Source organism: Bos mutus, chromosome 25 (genome assembly GCF_027580195.1).
Source record: "Bos mutus isolate GX-2022 chromosome 25, NWIPB_WYAK_1.1, whole genome shotgun sequence".
Lineage (NCBI taxonomy): Eukaryota > Metazoa > Chordata > Mammalia > Artiodactyla > Bovidae > Bos > Bos mutus.
In genome coordinates this window covers 41,979,787-42,001,984 of record NC_091641.1, presented here as the reverse complement: position 1 = coordinate 42,001,984, position 22,198 = coordinate 41,979,787, and the positions used below count along the sequence as shown (strand labels likewise).

The window sequence follows — 22,198 nt, the reverse complement described above, 5'->3', positions numbered from 1 at the left end:
AGGAAAGAAGGGCTGTCCCCACCCCCACACAGCCCCCCAACACCACCCACTGTTCACAGCCTTGTGACTAGAAACAGTCCCCAAAACAAGAATCAGACAAACCAGAGAAGCCCGGATGGTAGTCCTTGAGATGAAGGAACTAAGCAGTTGGTTGAGATGGCACCAAGGGGAAAGGTTGCTCTTTTTGTCTGCCACTCTACTCCTTTCTTCCTGGACGCCTTAGGGGTTCGTCATGGAGATTTGAAATAAAGTGCACAAAAGTCATATGTGTTCAATCAAGATTTTGCATTTAACCATCTCTCAAAAAGGAAGAGAGCTTCACCTGCACATGTTTCTTTCAAAAACGTCAATTGCTTTTCAATTCTGGGGTTTCTCTCTTGCCTTGTTCAAGTAGCCTTAAGAGTAAAAATCAACGAAAACTACATAAAGATTCAAAGATACCAACAAAGGACAGCTTCTGTTTCTGAAATCATCTTTCCATTTAGTAGAACACGAGCTCTATTTTTTGTATTTTGCCTAGGGAATTAGCAATGTCCTGGTTCAGATGGCAAGGCATCCACCCGCAGCAGATTGGGGTTTGATCCCTGGGTCGGGAAGATGCCCCCGGAGAAGGAAACGGCAACCCACTCCAGTATCCTCGCCTGGGAAATGCCACGGACAGAGGAGCCTGATGGGCCGCAGTCCATGGGTCCTTTCAAAGTTGGGCTCAACCCAGCAACTACGAACAGAAATATTTCCAAAGACCACACTCAAGTGTGTGTGTGTGTGTATATGTGTGTGTGTGTGTGTATCTCCTCTTGCCGTCTTGGAGTCTGTCTCGGAATCTTCATGTATTTCTGCCTCTGTATCTCCTGACAGCCAGCCGCCGGACCGTTCGTCTGGCCCCGGCCTCTCCCAGACGCTCTGGCTCTGGCTGAGGAGCTTGCACAGGCCAGCTGTCTCCCTTGGCGTGGGTGCGTGCGAGTGTGTGTGTCTGTCTGTGTGCCTGCCTGTGGCTCGTCTGCTCTCAGGAAGGTGGAGGGCTTGGCGTGGGGGCAAAGAGGGGGGCCTCGGTAGTGCGAAGGGGCGGGGCTGAGGCGCTCCGGTCGACCGCGCCTCCCTGGCTTCTGGTGGGTTTGGGCACCGGACAGGTGCCGGGAAAGTCGGGCACTCAAGTTTCGCTGCGCCTAGGCCCGCAGGAGGTTCAGAGGCCCCTGGGCCGCGGGTGTTGGGAAGCGGCGGGCCCGGAAGACCGACACCTCCAGGGCGGCGCGGGCCTGAGCAGCGAATGGGATCGGGGGGAGGCCCCGCTCAGCGAGCGCGGCCGGGTCTGGAGTGGCCGCGGGTGGGAGGGCGCCGAGACCTCCGCACCCCTCAGCCCAGCCCCCAGGCCCCGCGCGCACGCACGCACGCACGCACGCCCTCCCGGTCAATGGGGGGTCCTGGAAGCCCCTCGGGCCCCCAGCCCAGGCCAGGCGCTTGCTGGTCTGGTGTTGGCGGTGTTCGGGGGGGCGGGCTGGCGTCACCAGGCAGGAGTCCGGTCGCGGGTCGTGCGGCTCAAGTACAGCACGCCCCCCGACGAGAGGTGCGGCCCGTTGGCCCGACCTGCAGGGCAGAGCGAAAGGGAGGCGAAGCGCAAGGCTCTTAGGGCTCCCGAGCCAACCGCTTCAGTCTCCGGCCGTATCAGCCTGAAGGCGCCCGATCTCGTCTGATCTCGGAAGCTAAGCAGGGTCGGCCTGGTTAGTATCTTGGATGGGAGACCACCTGGGAATCCCGCGTGCTCGAGGCTTTTTGCCTACCAGAAGAGGTCCTTTAGCCCCCGCCGCGCGTCCGGATTCTTGGATTCCCCCCCCCGCAGCCCCAGCCCTTCCCGGGGCGGGGGGAGCGGGTGGCCGGGGGCCCCGACTCCCGCTGCAGACCTGGGTTGCCTCCGCGCGGCCCGCGAGCCCCTCCGCATTCGCATTCGGCTTCCAGGACACCCGACGACCGGCAGTCCCGTCTCCATCTGGGGCTCCTTTGGCTTGCCTCAGGCAATCCCGGGGCTTGCACCGACTCCAGCCAGAGCCCCAGCCCCCGCCCCACCCCCAGCCTCGCAGGCCATCGCGCATGCGCATGTGCGCGCGCAGGCACAGATAGATGTGCCCAAACGGGGCATCTATCTTGTTCACTTATACCTTGGGTGGATCTATGCCTGGGAGTCGGACTGCTGAACCATACGCTACTTCCACTTTTAGTTCCTTCAGGAACTTCCATACGCTTTTCCATACCGGCTCTACCCACGCCCATTCCTACTCACCGTGGAGGAGAGTTCCCTTTGCTCCACATCTTCTCCAGCATTGGTTATTGACAGACATTGCAGTGAGGCCCAATCGGACTCATGTGAAGTGGTCCCTCCTTGGAGTTTGGAGTTGAGCCTCTCCAATCATTAGTGATGTGGAGCAAGATGACCTTTTGGAAATGCAGATGCAATGCTGTCACCTCCCTGCTCCAACGGCTCTCGTATTTTCCCAGCATATTGAAGATACGACCACTTCCCTTCAGGCTTGCTCCTCACGTTCTTCTCTGATGTCTTTTGCCTGGAATGCCCTCTGCACTCTTTGGCTTCCATCCCATAGGGCATTTTTCGTTTCTTGAATGTCCTAAGTTTCCCTGGTCACATAGCCTTCCAAGATGCTATTTTCCCTGCCTGAAATTCTTCCTGCATCTCAACCCTGGTTTACCTAGGTTCAACCTATGGACCTCAACGAAATGGTGCCTCTGGAAAGCCTTCCCTGACACCCAGGTTTTGTGGTGAGGGAAGAGGCCCCTCTATAGGTTCTCAAAGGATCTGCCTGTGATGTATCATTAGAGTCGTCTCTGTGAAAGCAGGAACTCTGTGTCTTCTTCTCTCCGCATTCTATTTCCTGAAACGTATTACATGCCTCCTAGCTCATCGTAGGTGCTCAGTATTTACTTAGTGTGTGAAAGACAGAAAAGCTCTTGGAAGCCTCAAGGGGTCACTTGGCTCGGCACTTTTGATATCTTTGTGTATTTGGCGATTCAATTCTTTCCTTTCCTGGGTTGATGTGTACACTATATTCGAGGCACAATCGAAGGCATGAAGACATATCCATACATATAGGTTCTTGCTTTCAAGGAACTCGTACAGCAGATTTCTACAAGTTAGGGCTTTTCAAATGCTCTAGCAGAATGTGAACGTTCAGTATGCTCCATTTTCATTTCAAAGAAAGATCGTTTGACTTCCATAGCAAAGGTGGAGACCTTCCAACGTTTAGTCCAATAATTATACCTTGACCATTTCCGCAAGTCTTGTGGTTCCTTCTGGAGGTGTGTGGCTCTTGCAGAAATGTGAAGATCTTCCATCGTCCTCAGACTTTGGTGTCATTTGCAGTCATCAAGAAAGCTTCCAGGTCTAGGTTCCAGACCACCACCACACAGTCAGTAGTCAACGGAGTGGATTCCAGGAATATGCGTTGTTAACCCGCATTACCGTTGATATTGTTGCTCCACACTCAGTACAGTGGGCAGGGCCTGGATTGTCCACTGGGTCTCATGTGGAATGGAAAGACGGGCTTCCCCACCGTCCCCCCCCCCCGCCACACACACACACCCCACCCCCACTGTTGACAGCCTTGTGACTAGAAATGGTCCCCGAAACAAGAATCAGACAAACCAGAGAAGCCCAGATGATAGTCCTTGAGATGAAGGAACTAAGCAGCTGGTTGAGATGGCACCAAGGGGAAAGGTTGCTCTTTTTGTCTGCCCCTCTACTGCTTTCTTCCTGGATGCCTTAGGGGTTCGGCATGGAGATTTGAAATAAAGTGCACAAAAGTCATATGTGTTCAATCAAGATTTTGCATTTAACCATCTCTCAAAAAGGAAGAGAGCTTCACCTGCACATGTTTCTTTCATAAACGTCAATTGCTTTTCAATTCTGGGGTTTCTCTCTTGCCTTGTTCACGTAGCCTTAAGAGTAAAAATCAACGAAAACTACATAAAGACTCAAAGATACCAACAAAAGACAGCTTCTGTTTCTGAAATCATCTTTGCATTTAGTAGAACACGAGCTCTATTCTTTGTATTTTGCCTAGGGAATTAGCAATGTCCTGCTTCAGATGGCAAGGCATCCGCCTGCAGGAGATTGGGGTTTGATCCCTGGGTGGGGAATATCCCCCCGGAGAAGGAAATGGCAACCCACTCCAGTATCCTCGCCTGGGAAATGCCACGGACAGAGGAGCCTGATGGGCCGCAGTCCATGGGTCCTTTCAAAGTTGGGCTCAACCCAGCAACTACGAACAGAAGTATTTCCAAAAACCACACTCAAGTGTGTGTGTATCTCCTCTCGCCGTCTTGGAGTCTGTCCCGGAATCTTCATGTATTTCTGCCTCTGTATCTCCTGACAACCGGCCACCGGGCCATTCGTCTGGCCCCGGCCTCTCCCAGGTGCTCTGGCTCTGGCTGAGGAGCTTGCGCAGGCCAGCTGTCTCCCATTGCATGGGTGCATGCGAGTGTCTGTGTGTCTGTCTGTGTGCCTGCCTGTGGCTCATCTGCTCTCTCACGAAGGTGGAGGCTTGGCCTGGGGGCAAAAGGGGGCCTCGGTAGTGCGAAGGGGCGGGGCTAAGGTGCTCCGGTCGACCTCCCAGTGTGCTGATTAGCGAACCAGATCTGGGGAGGCCCTGCTCAGCAAGCGCAGCCTTGCTTGGAGTGGCTGGGGGTGGGAATGCACCAAGACCCCCGCACCCCTCAGCCCACCCACCAGGCCCCACACGCAAGCACGCCCACACTCCCAGTCACTGGGATGTCCTGGAAACCCTTCGGGCCCCCGGGCCTTGCCAGGTGGTTGCTGGTCTGGTGTTGGCGGTGTTTGGTGGCAGGCCGGCGTCAGCAGGCTGGTGTCCTTTCGCAGGTCGTGCAGCTCAAGTACAGCACGCCCCCCAAGGAGAGGTGCGGCCTTTTGGCCCGACCTGCAGGTCAGAGTGAAAGGGCGGTGAAGAGCAAAGCTCTTAGGGCGCCCCATGGTAACCGCCTCTCTCTGGCTGTGGGGCAACCTGGCTTGGCATGTGTTTTCTTCTTTACAACCTGTGCTTGCTGCTCTTCCAGTTTAACTTTAGGAGCCGCACTTATTTTCTGCATTTCTAGTTGTCACCGTTCACTGGGGCTTTCCATGTGGTGCTTGAGAATCCCATGGACAAAGATCCTGCCTCCCTGTGCATCAGATAACAAGCAATCAGGTCAGTTCAGCCACTCAAGTGTGTCCGACTCTTTGTGACCCCATGAATCGCAGCACGCCAGGCCCCCTGTCCATCACCAACTCTCGGAGTTCAACCAAACTCATGTCCATCGAGTCCGTGAAGCCATCCAGCCATCTCATCCTCTGTCATCCCCTTCTCCTCCTGCCCCCAATCCCTCCCAGCATCAGAGTCTTTTCCAGTGAGTCAACTCTTCACTTGAGGTGGCCAAAGTACTGGAGTTTCAGCTTTAGCATCAGTCCTTCCAATGAACACCCAGGACTGATCTCCTTTAGAATGGACTGGTTGCATCTCCCTGCAGTCCAAGGGACTCACTCTCAAGAGTCTTCTCCAACACCACAGCTCAAAAGCATCAATTCTTCAGCGCTCGGCTTTCTTCACATCCCAACTTTCATATCCAAACATGACCACTGGAAAAACCATAGCCTTGACTAGATGGACCTTTGTTGGCAAAGTAATGTCTCTGCTTTTTAATATCCTATCTAGGTTGGTCATTAACTTTCCTTCCAAGGAGTAAGCGTCTTTTTAATTTCATGGCTGCAATCACCATCTGCCGTGATTTTGGAGCCCGCAAAAATAACGCCTGACACTGTTTCCCCATCTATTTCCCATAAAGTGATGGGACCAGATGCCATGATCTTAGTTTTCTGAATGGTGAGCTTTAAGCCAACTGTTTCACTCTCCTTTTTCACTTTCATCAAGAGGCTTTCTAGTTCCTCTTCACTTTCTGCCATAAGGGTGGTGTCATCTGCATATCTAAAAGTCCATTAATTCTACACTTAAGAGGATCATTTCTTTATGTAAGCACAATCTCATTTATGAATTACACATGATATGTAGTTTAGGATCCATCTACATTATGCTTATACCTGCGTGCTGCTGCTGCTAAGTCCCTTCAGTCCTGTCCAACTCTGTGTGACCCCATGGACTGCAGCCTACCAGGCTCCTCCATCCATGGGATTTTCCAGGCAAGAGTACTGGAGTGGGTTGCCATTGCCTTCTCCTGTAAATGCATAGTGATACACCAATTCAAATTACTGCTATGGGGGAAAAACACCATTTAACGAGACAGGAAGACAAAGCACAAACCCGACTAAGGGGACTCACGCTGTGGACCACAGCACTGCTATGACCAGAGGAAGTGGGGGGACGGGGGAGGGGAGATGGATGAGTAAACTACAGCCTCGGGGGCTGGGGGGATCTGGATTGAGGACGACTAAGCAGACAACAGGATGAGACAGGAAATCAAAACCAATGATGAAAGCAGACACACTGTCAGAGAACTCCAACAGCAAGGAAAACATACAGAACTGTTCTTTTCATAAATATTCGGAAAGAAATCAAGCATGAAACCACAGAGAAATCGTCAAAGAATTTTAAATATCAACTAATTAGCCAATGATGCAAATTATAAAAACAGTGTCAAAAGACCACAAAATGGACTAGTTACCACTTCACAGGCCGCTAAAATGATTCATGGTTAATTTAATTATAAGCAGACTAACAATGCAGCTAACATGAAATGGGTGGTAACAGAAAAAAGAGATAATACAAGTCCAGTTACAAAGCAGACTGTTGTACACTTGGTTTCATGGGGTAAACAGCAATGCACTCACAACACCTAAGCTAAACACCCAAGAAAGCTGGAACATGTGCTTTAGAGCCGCACACTTTGTCATCAAAAGCCCTAGGTCATCATACCAGTTTTAGACTTGGAAAAGTGAGGCAGCCTGACATCTTCCCTGGGGCCCTGGGGCACTGGGCTTTTAACCTGGTTTCACATGCAGAGCTGGCCGGAGTGCGTGGCCAGGTCCATCAGCAAGCAGACCAGTGTAGATTCTTGGTTTTGTTCCCACTGCATGCCCTGCACCCTGTAGCCAGGCATCCCCAATGGAGAACGTGCTGTACGGCTTTCCCACGCCATGACAGCTGCCTATAGTTACTTTCACAAAGCTGTCTGCTCCCTGAGAACAGAAAATTCCCTGCAGCTGCTGTGCCCAGCACAGGCCAGGCCCAACGTTACAGAGGCAGGCTCTGGCTAAGTTCATGATGACATGCTAAGTAGTGGTCTAAATATTAAGACTAATTTGTCGCTGTGCCATTGTGGAATGATTAAAGACTAGGCGGTTTAAAAACTTTTAGACCTCTGAGCGTAGCAAATGTACCTGATTTTCTTCTGGGTATAAAGAGAAAAAACAAAAAACAAACAAAAAACAGCGTGCTGGGGGAGGGATGCGGCAGGGAGGAGGCAGACAAATACCAGAGTCATGATGCCCAGCTGGTCTCCCTCCTGTGCCGGGCTGTGCCACCTCCTCCTGGGCTTGGGCAGGGGCGGGCAGGAGCCAGTATGCGAGGAGGTGGGAAGCAGGTTGAGGGAGCTCACTGATTTAAAACGACGGAGGCTGCCTAAGCTCCCCCTGCCCTCCCTGCTCTCAGTCTCCTCGGCCCGCTGCTCCGTGTTCTCTTTCTCTTCTTCGATCAAACTAAAATAGAATAAAATGCATCACCTGCCTTTGTCAGCAGAGGGACCTGTCTGGACAATAAATTTGGGCTGGCATTCTGTGTCATGATTAGCAAATTCCAGAAACAGTTGCTCAATTAACATCTCAGCCAAAAGGTTCTACTTTTCCTCTTTTGAATATTCTCAAACTTAGAATAACTTAGCGTTGAGTCTTACAGGCCCCTGATCACTCACGCTTGATTTCACTTATTTAGTCTAACCTTCTGAAGGGACCCTGGTGGCAACTCTCTTCCTCTGAGGAGATACTTCAAGTTGACAACTCTTACTTCCCCTGCTCTCAGGGCAGAGATGCACGTCAGTGCCTCAAGTCTTTTCCACTGGGAATCAGGAACTCTGTATAATCAAAACAGCAATTCATGAACAAGCTGCAGTTTCTAAACACAAGTCTCCAGACCAGATGAAGTGCTGAGTTGATCTTTTTTTTTTTTTTTTTTAAGGTTGTGTATATACAAACGCATCACTTGATGAAGTTCTCCACCAGCTTTGTGTGAGTTTCTGGGTTCATGTCAATGTGCTGCATTAACCTAGAATTCACAGTTTCTGCTCTTCTCCCCTAATGTGTGGTGGATGTTTTTATATAGCAGTTTAAATACACGATTATGCAAATAAAATGATTTTCAAATTAAAATGCAAGATTCTTACAGACAGTAAACTCTCCAGCTTCACTTCTACTCATACATCTGGAAAGTTTTTCACTGTTGATTACAAGTTGATGGACAGAATTTACCATTTACATCAAGTCAACTTGTTGCATAATGAAAAATTACTTTTACCTGACAACTTGCTGTAAAATAAAAATATTAATCTATAACTGTTCCATACTTCCTGCAGGGATGCGGAAAGACCATATTTCTGAGCTCGTCTGTGCTCAAACATGGCCCACAAAGCTGTCTGTCTTGACATCAAATGGGCAGGCGACACCACCTGAGTTTGCTGGTTGTCCCGTTCACCCCCTGCCTTTTCCCGGGAACCCCGCACTCGGCTGACAGGAACGGGCACCTCGGCCTGGGCTGACGTGGCGAGAACAGTCTGAGCAGCAGCTCTGCCTGGTCCTGTGCAGGGTCACCAGCCTGCGGCCACTCTGAACGTGGACTCGGGACACGGGCATAGCTGTGTGGGTGTGGCACCAGGCAGGCCTCGGGGCCCCCAGCCACCCGGCTGTACCCAGACCCAAGGGCCCCTGCTCACCACAAGGCAGGCCTTTGGATTCTGTCCCATTTTGAAAATTGTTATAACTGCCAAGATGGTGTCTAAAGAAAACATCTTAAATATACTGATGAGATGAGAAAAACTCAAACACATGTCCTTGGACCACTGTCTTACAACAAGCCAATCTTCACACTGCATTAAGTTAAAAAGGAAAATGCAGATCTGAGTGGGAATTTGCCAACCCCAAAACTCCAGCTTTCACCAGGTGGCTTTTCACCAGAACGTGGGGGGCTCCGAGGGACACAGGAGGGTGCACGGGCCATAGGGGACACCGCCTCAGCACCTCACCCACCTTGGGGCTCAGAGCTGAGGGGGAACACCCCACAACGCCCCCACAGAGTGCTGACACCACACCACGGACAGAATGCCCTGGCTGATCGAGCTCTGTAATCAAGGGCCATCTCAAAACTGAAAATTCTTGAAGCAGACCTGAGGTCAGGTTTCTTACTATAGAACACTCAGATGTCCCTAGGAGAAGACAGCTCCTCAGAGAAACCGAGTTTCTGGGGAGCTGAGTTCACGATCACCCACCGGATCTCTTCCTTGATGGCGTCCAGCTGCTCCTGCAGCATCACAGTCAGAGTCTTGGCATCGGCCTGCCCGCTGGGCGACAGCTGAGTGGCCGAGCTGAAAAGGTTGACCCTGTCGCCCTCGCCGTCAAACACGCCCTCGTCACTCTCAAATGCCTGGGCCATGTGGGCCAGCACGCTGGCTTGCTGCACGCGCTCCCAGTCCTGCTCCTTCGGGGTCTGCACCTGGGCACGAGAGGACCACGTCTCGTCAGCGACATTCAGGGCAGCTCAAGTCTATCAGGAACTGAACCCAATTTTACATGGAAGCCCTGACTGTGGATAAATGGGCCATGCTCATGAGACACTGCCATCTCTTAAGCGAGCAGGACTGAAGAAATGGGCAGGGGGACAATCCAGTTCCTAGATGGCCTGGTGACACTCAGGTCTCAGCGTGGATGGCAGGCAATCCTGTAAGGTTATTCACAAGGGTGGGCTGATGGAGTCAGAGACAGAAACCGAAAATTACAAAAATACATCCATGCCTCCATCAGCCAGGCTGGAGGAAAATAAGAAAAAAGAACCCTTCAGCTCGGCAGCCACTCGGTCCCTATCAGCAGTCATCTCTGGTACAGTTCACCGAAGAGTGTGCCGTCCTCGCAGGCTCCCAGTCCTCCGTTTCCCAGGCTGGTCTGAACACCCACAGACAGGAGCGAGTAGGGGCAGCCAGGAGACAGAAGGGCCAGCCCCCCTCCGTGGCTCTCCTCTCGGGGCACAGGCCCTTGGGCTGTTCTGGGGGATGGCCCCTCACACCACAAGGGCAGTACTGTCATCAGAGACACGCAGAAGAGTGCCTGCAGGGCCCCGTACCGCCCTCCGGCTCTCACACCTCACACCCTTCTCTCTGCAAATGTCCCCCCTGCCACACTGTCACCCAGGTCCTGCCTTCTTTCCCAGACATGACCTCAAAGGAACTGAGGGGCAGCCTCGAGGTGCTGGCTTGCTGGCTCCCTGTCCCCTGTGGCCAGTGCCCTCGCCTCCTGTCTTCGTCACGACCCTGCCCCAGGGCTGGGCTACCCGCTTTGCTGGCTCCAGGACCACCTGCCATCATTCCTGCTCCGCTCCAGCGAACCAGCTGCCTATGGGTTCACCCCCATCAGCCCGGTCAGCATGTCCTCTCCCTTCTCTCACCTTCCAATCGCACAAGGGGAACCAGCAGATTCCTCCTCTAGGGTTCCCTGCAGCACCCACTGTGGGTCTCTGAAAGCTCCCTGGGAGTGGCCTCTACGGTCCCCCTCCCCGCCTGGTCTCCAGCTCTCTGCCAGCAGGAGGTGGGTGTGCCCCACTCTGCAGGGCAGCTCCCTGGGGGTTCAAGGAACCTATGTTACCAAGCCCCCTCCCCTGCTTGCCCTCCCCCACACCCCCCCCCAGCATGTCTCTCTTTGGGCTCCAGGCCCTGCCCTCCCTGGGGTTATTCCTCAGTCCCTTGAGCCCCTTCTCAACCTTGGAATGTGGGGTGCCCCACAGCTCTATCCTTGCACCCCATCTCTCTCCACCAGCACCCGCCTGGTGACTTTACCGTGCTAGTGGCTTTCAATGCTATCTGTATGCCCACGACCCCAAGTCCACCCTGAGCTGAAAGAGTCCTCTCCCGGATGCAGGCCGGAACACTCAGCTGCTCTCCTGACATGTCCCCAGGACACCCAGTGGGCTTGTCCACCTCAACAGGGCTGAGGCCCAGCTCTTAGCTCCCTGCCCCAGCAGCTCTCCTCACCTCAGGAAACAGGCTCTGGCCTCGAGCTGCTGAGGCCTGAGCCCGGGCTCCTCCCTGATGTGGCCCGCTCTCTCCCTTGTCCCCGCTGGTTGACACGACCCTTTTTCTATCTCCGAGTGGCTACTTCTCTTCCTGCCTCCGGGTCTCTGGTTCAAGGTCACCCTCCTGGTGTCACCTCGCTGGCCACCCTGTTCACACACGATCATCATCATCATCAAGTTGCTCAGTAATCTGCTCGCCTCATTCACAAGCCAGGTGATTCCTCCCACCGCAGTCAACGGCAAGTCATGTCTCAGTCTCCATTCATGTAAAAAAGACTACAGGTCATTAACCTTCTGCGACTCTTCAGAAATATCAGTGTCACTGTCTCTCAGGCCTCTCAAATGAATATGCTCAAATATCAACTGGTGGGCCCCCTACTTCCAAACCTCTGCCTGTGGTTTTGAGTGTTGTCAATCCTGTGACGACCACTCCGTGGTACCAAGTTTGACCCTAAGGAACGATGCTTGTCTCTTCCCTCTCGCTGGCCACGAAGCTACAGGCTCCTTGAGATGCAACCATGAGCAACACCCAGTCATACTGTCCACACACCAGACAGGCCCTTGTCATACTCAACAGCGCTGAGGGGAGCTGCCCGGGGGAGCAGCCTACCTGTGGTGGAAGGGAGCCCCTCGCAGTCTTGTCTGGTCCCCTTCGGCTCTCAGGGTTTCCAGGTTTAGAATCAGCTGGTCCTATGAAACAGCAAATGACACAGCCTGCACTGCTTGCTTTCTGGATGTAAAGTGACTTGCACCAAAATGTGCAGAACAGGTTATGTGAATAGGTATTAACTCTGAACATTTTAATTCTGAGAAAATATTCTCTAAGAGTCCCTAGCAAATATAAACACTCAGAACGATATTAACCCTTATAAACCATGATGAGGAGGAAGTTCCATCTCAGGTGTAGGAAAGGTTTCTCTGGAGGAAACATGGCAAGCCATTAAAAACGATGAAGTCGGTAGAGAGAAGCTGGACTTGGGGCGGGGGTTTGGGTCAGGGGGATACGACTCAATCTATTGCCCTCCCTCCTCTCACTGCTTTAAACTGTCTCCATGGAGCTCACCTGCATTCCTCACATTCATTCCTCTACAGCCCACTTCACTTGCTCATGGGGTAAAACAAGTCAAACGGGCCAAGTTTGTGAGTCACTCAACTCAACCTGGAAGCTCTGTGCTGTCGGCCATGGCAGTCACTTGCCTCGTGCAGCCCCTGAGCACGTGAGACAGGCTGGTGCAAAGCCCGATGTGGAAATCACACAGAGGATTTCAAGACTCGTGGTGAAAGAAGGACGTCGAGTAGCCCGTTGGTTTTTAGGAAATTTTAGATTGTGTAGGTGGCTCGTATTATCTTTCTGACGCACAGCACAGTCCACGTGAATGGCTCACGCTTTGTCTGAGCTTTTTGGTGATGCCTGAAAGGACTACTCAGAATTCTGAACCACACACAACAGCCACACACTCTAAATCCATCTATAATGCAAACACATTCAGTGTTCAAAACCAGAAGTGCTATACGTGTTATAGCAGTGGATTAGCCATAAGGAAAATGGAACTCGACTTCTGCTAAGCATCTGCTCAAACTCATGTCCACTGAGTTGGTGATGCCGTCCAACCATCTCATCCTCTGTCATCCACTCTCTTCCTGACTTCAATCTTTCCCAGCATCAGGGTCTTTTCCAATATGAAAATTCATATTAAAAAACTGGAAATAATTACCTCAAGCAATTTTTAAATGCAATAACAAAGTTGCCAAGTCTGTGTTTTGTAAGATGAGCATCAATTTCAAGGTTTAAAAAGCTGTTTTAGGACCTACTGTATTAAAAAAAAAATGGAGAGAAGACAAAAGAATGATCTATTTGAGATTGGCTCTGTATGAGAAATTGCTGAGACTAATTGACGGGACGGGTCATGGGTATTTATTATACTACTCCATCCACTTTTGTGCATGTTTGCAATTCTCCATCGTAATACATTTAAAAAGTTTATTTTCTGTTAAAGCAGAGTCTTCTCCAGCAACACAATTCGAAAGCATCAATTCTTCAGTGCTCAGCCTTCTTTATGGTCCAACTCTCACACCCATACGTTACTACCGGAAAAACCATAGTTTTGAGTATATGGTTTGTCATATATGGTTTGAGTATATGGTTTGTCGGCAAAGTGATGTCTCTACTTTTCAATATGCTGTCTATGTTTGTCATAGCTTTCCAAGGAGCAAGCATTTTTTAATCTCATGGCTGCAGTCACCGTCTGCAGTGATTTTTGAGCCCAAGGAAACAAAACCTGTCACAGCTTCCACAACAAGGCATCGGCATTCAAAGATTTTTAAAGCAAAACAAAAGTTGACTTTGAATTGGCTTAGTCATAAACAGTATCCTGATATCAACAGCCTCTGAGCAGCAGTTCTGAAAGTAAGGAAGAGCACCCCTGATCGGGAGACATTGAGCTCTCTGCCTAAGCGGGGAGGGCGCCTCACCACGGGTCTCACGATGGGAGTCAGAACCACTGCCCCCTGGGAGCCCGTCTTTGAGGCTCTGCAGTCCAGGCCCAAGAACACAGGTATGGTGGGGACAGTACTGACACGTGAGGCTGACCCGGGATCCCCACTCCATTTCCTGGATGGTCTGTATTGCCGTGTGGCCAACCTTTCCAGGAAACCTCTCTCAGGACTCGGTGATGCGAGCCTCCACCATCACCCTTTCCTGACGCGCCTTCTGTCATCCTACACATACACCGTGTCTGGACCAGCAGTTTGGCATGTGGGACTCCAGCGCCACGTCCGAGGCAAGCAGGCTCCACACCTGGGCGCCATGCCTTCAGTTTCATGGGCCCCGGGCTGGCACCCCCAGGTTTGTCTGAGGGGCAGTCGTGAGGTCCACCTGTATCCCAAGCAGCTCCCGGACTGGCTGGTCAGAGCAACAAGCAGCCTCTTTGAACGTGGGGACGCCCTGGCTCCTGCCCACCGCCTATGGGCGACCACCTCTGGCCCTGCTCCCGAGGAGGTGGGTGCCCGGATCAGCAGATGGGGCCACACAGGCACACACTCGGCGGCAGAGAAGGGAGCGGCGGAGAAAGGCAGCGCTGGCCCCCACCCAAGCCTCGTCTCCCGCCCAAACGCCGCCTCCCCGTCAGCACAGGCACCCGCTGCAGCTCCTTGTTCTTCTCCTCCAGTTGGGCCTCCATCTGGCGCAGCCTATCCTCCATGCTGCCATGTCTGTCTCCCGCCTGTCAGCCAAGAACAGCATCAGCTCCTCTCGCAACGACCCTGTCCTGACAGCACGCGGGCTGTGATCACAGGGGCAGCAAGCGGGCCATGCTCTGTGCGAACCACGGGCCCCGGGTTCGTGGGGGGCATGCCCGCACACCTGCTCACGCAGCCTGTGCAGCTTCGTGTGTGACACATGGCTCACGGAGGGTGCTGGTGACCAGCTCGTGAGAGGAGACGTGCTCCCCCCTGCCCCGGGACCCACACCCATGGCCACTGCCCCCCTCCTCGGACTGCCTGTGGCGAGCCAGCACGGGCAACAGGCAGTGGCAAGTGCAGGACGCGCGAGGCACACATTCTACCTTCCTAAGCTGGGAGGGAAGTTCAAACCCTTTAGCCTCCTTAGTGGCAGAGCTTCCGGAAGGCAAAAGGTCGGACTACAAGGCCGACGGGGGACGGAGAGCAGAGATGCCAGGGGAGAGGAAGATCACAGGCAGAAGGGCGCCCCCTGGCGGCTGTTAGTGACCCTGCTCTGGGAGAGTCTGCGAGCGGCCAGCCAACGGACGGCCCCTCAGCTGCTCTCTGAGCTCCGCGCAACGCTCCCAACAGCAGGGCCAGCACAACCCCGGCCCGACTCTCCATCCCCAGCCAGTGCCCACCGGCAGCGCGGGGCAACACTTTCCCACGAGAAGGACATGGTGGCTGGCTGGCTGGCTGGCTGGCAGTGGGGACGATTCCCCCAGCAGTGCCACATCCCTGGGATGTTTCTCATAAACCATGACCGCCGCAGACACCACCGCCAGAAACATCATGATTCCACATGGTCACACAGCTTGGGCCTGAGGATCTGAGGGTGAGCAAACGCCACTCGACTTGTCTGACCGCCGGTATCACTGTCACACATCCCTTCAAGGAGCGGAACCTCAGAAAACTAGAGAAGATGGCCAGGCAAGCTGCCTCAGCAGAGCCCACACAGCATGCTCCCATCTCTCCGAGAGAACGGGCTCCACAGACGTCACCAGACTCGCCTGAGTGAATCAGAAGGAAATTTCAGCATCATCAGGAACACATTTGACAGGGAGTTGCCGGGAGCGGGGATGAACCAGGAGACTCGGGTTGACATATATACAGCACTGATACTACACATAAAGTCAACGAGTGAGGACCTAGTGTACAGCACAGGAAAGTCTACTCAGTGCTCTGTGGTGAAGTAAATGGGCAGGAAATCTAAAAGAGAGACAGATACGTAAATAGATAGATAGATAGATAGATAGATAGATGACTGATTCACTTTGCTGTACAGCAGTAATTGACACAGCAGTGTAAAGCAACTATACGCCAATAAATGAATGAATGGATGAATGAATTTTTACAAAAGGAACACAGTGGGCCCCCTAGAACTTGTGGAAATGAGTCCACACCCAGGGTGCAGCACAGCGCCAGGGCTGCCCTCATGTTGGTCCACTGCCAACGGACCGCCTGGACCAGGCCTCTTCTACCCCAGAGACCTCGACGCAGAGGTGGGGAGGCAGCCAGTTGTGGTCTCTCCAGTGCTCTGTTCTTACTCACACAGCCATCCCAAGGCTGAGATCACCGGGAGAAGAAGGGACCCACAGTCCACCCGTCATCTGGAGGGATGACACATACCAGGAAACCAGGCACTCCAGGTGCTCCAGTAGCAGCTGCAGGGCAGGGCCAAAGGAGCACCTTCAACCTCATGCTTGATTCAGGCCCAATAACTCCTCTCAGACTCACCCTATAGCGGAAAACATGCTAAGGCACATCGGAATCCCGCCAGTTCAGGCTAAAGTTAGAGTGGACTTTCCCAGGGGCCCAGTAGTTAAGACTCCACACTTCTGCAGGGGTCATTGGTTTTAATCCCTGATCGGGGAACTAAGATCCCACACAAAGTGTAACATGGACAAAAATGTAAGTTAAGAGAACTCCCCCCTCAAATGTTCTAAAATTACATTAGCTCTCATCATAAATTTGAAGCAAGGTATGAGAACCCCGAACTGATCCACCCTGGTCTGCTCAGTGGGAAGATGTGAAAAATGACTTGAAAATCAGACAGAGTTTAAAGACACCAAAACGGAGGCCAGTGGTGACCACTGCGGGGCAAATGTCAACACTTGAGAATCCCCCCCTACTGACCCTGGTATTGCTTCTTTCCACTCTAAGCTCAGCGATTTCTTCTTTTCTTTCAAGAAGCTGCTCCATGCATATTTTTAGTTCTTCAGTAGGAGTTGGAAACTCCTAGAAAACAGTTAAATGAGAAACTAAATGCAAACATAAATTAAAAAGAGAGAGAGACTGTGAAGACTGACCCTGTCAAGTCTCTCCAGGCTCCCACACAAAGATTTCCTTGCCCCCCTCCAGAGAAGAGGGGGTCCACTGACCACACGAGCACACAGACCACCACAACTCAGACCAGCCTTCGGCCTCCACCTCAACCTGGCAGGCATGTGGCAGGGGAGAACGTGGAATCCAAGCCTACCTTCTCAAGACCCAGGGGCATCTGAGAAGCTTTCCAAAATATAAACCTAACAACAAAGTGGATAAAGAGATTCTTAAATGACACACAGACCAATGACCTAGAGCCACTGGGGAGAGTGAAGAATAAAGGGAAGGTCTACAAGGCCACCAAGCTTTGGAGTGTTCCTCTGGGAGAAAGGTGGATGACACCTCAGGGCCATCTGTTAGCCTGACTCCACTGAAGCCACCCAGTCATTCAATCAAGTGGTTAAAATGTTAAATTTATGTTATATGTATTTCACCACAATTTGTGCACATGGGGCCCTCCACATGGTGAACTTTCTCAAACTGAACCACATGGAATCTTTCGTTCTTCTATTTTTCTTTGCAGAAATAAAAAAATCCTGGGCTACATATCCCCTACTACATACTGAGTGTCCAGCACCCAGAACAATGCCCAGCACTTGTAAGAGGCATGTAGTAGACATGTGTAGCTATGAGGGTGTATGTCACACATGTAAGCAGTAGGTACCTGACATTAAAATACTGGACACACTGGTCTGTGCTTTGTAAGATGGGAGACATTAACGGGCTTAGCCTTTCTGCTTCAAGGACTGACTCTCTAGCTCGATCCTCATGCCCCAGAGACTCCTCCAGCCAGTGTATCCTTTCTTTGGAAGAAGGGAGACGTTAAGGGGCTTAGCCTTTCTGCTTCAAGGACTGACTTTATAGCTTAGTCCACTGTCTTACAAGGTAGTTATTCTCAGCAAAGATAAAGATTAAAATTCCAGACTTAGAAAACATAGGTGATCCATATTAAAGAGAGAGAGAGTTGCAAACAATCACTTTTACCGTATGGTTCACAAGAAGGAAGAGGGTACTTATCACTGTATAGAAAAACTAATGAAGGAAATGCCTGTATTCTTCAGCCCCCAGGAAAGGCTTGCCTCTCCTCTTAATTCCTGAGTATTCAGGAATTAATAAGAAGCAGAGAATTCCTGATGGATCCAAAACAGCACACAGGAAGCCTCCTGTTAAATGCTTCCTGACAATTCCCCCTATTTTATTATATTTGTAAAAAAAAAAAAAAAAAGGTCTTGACCAAATGAGTTTGGTTAGTATTAACCAACCTTATAGAAAGGCAATGGTAAACAACAAATATAATTATCAAGACAATCACCAAAGCTACAGTTCCAGACCCGATACTGTGGGTAATACTTTGAAACCATCCTCGTGGGTCTAACCCAGGTAATTTGTTCAGCTAAAGTTTCCAAATTAGGGGCAGAGGGCAGATTTTTAGAAAAAGTTTTAAAGATTTTCTTTTATAGTAATTGTACATTCAGAGAGGCATTATCACTTATATTTTGTAAATGAAATGTGATTTGTTCCCAGTTGTAGGCACTATGATTGAAGTGAACAGGAATAACACAAAATTGAGTAGCTTAAAGACATAGAGGAGTAAATACAAGTATATAGTTTGCAATTAATACAAGTTGCAGAACATAAAAGTCTTATTAAATTGTAAATTTTCTATGGCTATAACAAAATGAAGTGGGACACAGGCCTGTATAAAATATGACTGATTGTAGCGAAAGAAATAGTTACTATGACGACTGGTCCCTATGAAATGTCCGGTCCAAGTTCCAAGTTCTTCTGTGCTCTGATGCTCGCAGCAAGTTTCCAAATGGCCCATTGGTCAGGCCCACTCTGTTTATCGAGGAGGATCTTAGGAGGAGGTGGGGCTAATCCACAGTCAAGCCATTCAAGAAGTCCTTTGTCATAGTAATGTTCCATTGTAGTGTCAGTGACCTTCCATATCACACACAGTGTTGTTAATATCATCTGAGCAGTCAGATAACCACATACCATGGGGTCCCCAATCAACAATTGTATGATTAGCCACAAACATTGATTTTCTTGATTTGGTTTGACATTTGTCCCAACAAACGGGAGTATAAGTAAAGTTTTTATAAATAAACCCTTTGCTTAATGTTCTTTGTTTTTTCCCTAACTCTTTCCCTAAAGTTTCAGTAGTATAAACATGGTTTACAGACAAAGAAAGGGCAGTAAATAATCCAAGCAGTGTCTGAAAGTCTTCTTTTGGAGGCAGGACGAAAGCCCAAATTTGTCAGCCCAAATTTGTCGGCTGACGTTTATGCACAATTTTGCTGGGCCCATGCACAAGGGAAGGACTTCATAGCCTAAAGAAATATTAACTAGTTTTCTTTCCTGCCCAGGGTGTGAAGGCCGTTTCACGTACTAGGGAGAAAGCATATGTATAGAGTCATTAGTTGAAATGATTGGTCCTCTCTCCGTCCATTCGACCACCTGTAATAGAGGGGGGTTGGGTATTAGTCTGAGCTTGAGCAGGGGGAGGTACAGGCCAAAAGATTGAGCATTGCCAGGAGAATGTATTCAGGACTCGGAGGCAATCCCTGTTGAGAGACCAAATTTTCAGCTTGATTAGTAGGGTTTTTATTTGTCTCCAAGTGGGGAGATCATCGGGGTGATGCTGCCAAGGGTGGTGCTTTCTGGAGATCTTTGGAGCAGACATAGCCCATATTGGAATTTCTTCTTCCTGGGGTTCTTGTTTCATCTCCGTTTTGAATGCTGGGGGCCCCCTTGGGTCGAATCTTAAGAAAAGGTTAAAGAATTTAAAACAAATAAAGCTGTATTAACAATAGTTATAGGTTTAGAAAATATGTTGGAATCTAGTAAAGTCTTCTTTAGATAAGGAAGACAGTAGTGTACCTGTGTATTCTCCCTTTTTTAATTTTTTTATTTGTAACTTTAGTGTGTGATGTGTTTGACTATGTCTTGTGTCTGGATTATAAGGAATACTTGTAATATGTATAATAGGAAAAGATTGTAAAAATTGTTTTAAGTGTCTAGAAATATAGGAGTGGGAGTATAAACAATTCTAGAGGTAAATCTATTTTGATGCGAGTAAGAAATTGTTTTGTAATTTATTTTGCACCAGAGTTCCTCTTGTGCCTCTTGAGAAAGTCAACGAGGGCTATTTAAATCAGGATCTCCTTTTAAAGTATTAAATAGGTTAGTCAGTTGATAATTAGCAATGCCTAAAGAAGGTCTAATCCAATTAATATCACCTAAGAGCTTTTGAGGAGAAGACAATGGCAACCCACTCCAGTACTCTTGCCTGGAAAATCCCATGGATGGAGGAGCCTGGTAGGTTGCAGTCCATGGGGTCGCTAAGAGTCGGACAGGACTGAGCGACTTCACTTTCACTTTTCACTTTCATGCATTGGAGAAGGAAATGGCAACCCACTCCAGTGTTCTTGCCTGGAGAATCCCAGGGATAGGGGAGCCTGGTGGGCTGCCGTCTATGGGGTCACACAGAGTCGGACACGACTGAAGCGACTTAGCAGCAGCAGCAAGAGCTTTTGAAAATCATTTAAGCTTGATAATTTATCAGCACGGATCTGAGTTAGTTGGGGAGTAATGCGTTGCCTATTAACAACGAACCCCAAGTAATGGTAAGGTGTAGAGGTTTGAATTTTTTCAGGGGCAACGATTAATCCAGAGTTTTTTAAGCATATTTGAGCTATATCAAACATGTGTTGAGTTTCTAAGATACATGGAGCCGAAAACAATATATCATCCATATAGTGAATAACAAGAAAATTAGGAAACTGCTTTCTCACAGGCTCCAGGGCTTTGGCTACGTACTACTGACACCTGGTGGGAGGATTCACCATCCCCTGTGGCAGTGCAGTCCATTGGTACCGTTTATGAGGCCCAATATGATCAGGACAAGGGAGAGAGAAAGCGAACCTCTCAGTCTAAAGGGTGTGAAGGTATATTAAAAAAGCAATCTTGTAAATCAATAATAATAATATGCCAATTTTGAGGAATAGTGGTAGGTGATGGGATTCCTGGTTGTAATATACCCATAGGTTTCATAGATGCATTAACTTTTCTAAGGTCTGTTAGGAGATGCCATTTGTTAGATTTCTTTTTTATGACAAAAATAGGAGAGTTCCAAAGAGAACAAGATTCCTCAATATGCTTTAATTCTAGTTGTGTATCTATAAGTTCCTTAGCCGCCTGTAATTTCTCTTTCGTGAGGGGCCACTGCTCTGTCCAAATAGGCTTGTCATATTTCCAGGTTATTTTAATAATTGTATTGTTTGTTAAATGAGCAGTTGCCCCCAGGAAAAATGTGGAATGTATATCTGAGTTTGTCTTATATCTTTTTATTAAAAGCATATATCTTTAAAAAAAAAGCATACATCTTACTTTTCCTTAGCAACTATGAAGTGTCTTGTATATTAGCATTTTATAGATTGGTGAATATATTTATTATATCATATTATAATATGTATTTATTATATACATAAATACATGTTTATATTTATATCAATATATTATACATTATATAATATATTTATTAATAGTTTAAAATATCTTTAGTTTTTATGTAAGAAAACTTTTTGTTAAGAGGAAGTTAATGTTTAGTAATTAATGTTTTAAAATCTTATTTTATTTGGAAATGACCTAGCTATTTAATAAACTTTTATTATTTAGTTTAGTACAACTCTAGAAATTTAAGTTATCCCAATCCTAAGAGATTATTTTAGATTATAATAACATATTATAATAATATTCTATTAAAAATAGAATCTAAAAGTTTTTATCTCATTTATATATATATATATAAAGAGTTACCTTTTGTTGACAAATTTAGTTTACCTTAAACCTAGGCATAATAAAAGTATTATATAACGTTGATGATTTAAGACATGTCTTAATTAGATTAGCAAACAATTATATTTAAATTATATTTAATTTATATTTAAATAAACATTATATATATTTAATTTTTCAGTTCATGTGAATTTGAATTTAAATAGAGCTCATTCTAAAAACAAAGCTGGTATATCGATGGCACACTGCCAGATGTTGAGGGTTTCAGGTAAAAGATGGAATTTGCCCCAGGTTTTTGTTGAAGGGCACCTGGGGGGTCCCTGCTTGGAGTTTTCCGGAATAGGTTTTCTTTCAATGTCAGATTTAGACTTACAATCTTTGGCCCAATGCATTCCTCTATGGTAGAGAGGGCAGATTCTTGGAGGTTTTTTATTTTTATATATTTTCTCTTTCTTTCTTTTTTTTTTTTTTTAGCTTTCTTAGGGCCATCCCTTTTTAAATGGTTCTTATTTCCACATGTAAAGCATCCTTTATTTCCCTTTCTTAAGGCAGCAGCGATTGTTTCAGCTACC

General features: G+C 48.8%; 1 pseudogene; it reads left to right on the top strand.

Annotated features, from left to right (window-relative positions):
- The first annotated feature begins 1,649 nt into the window (after nt 1-1,649).
- LOC138985655 (5S ribosomal RNA) lies at nt 1,650-1,768 on the top strand (annotated as a pseudogene).
- Nucleotides 1,769-22,198: the final 20,430 nt, after the last annotated feature.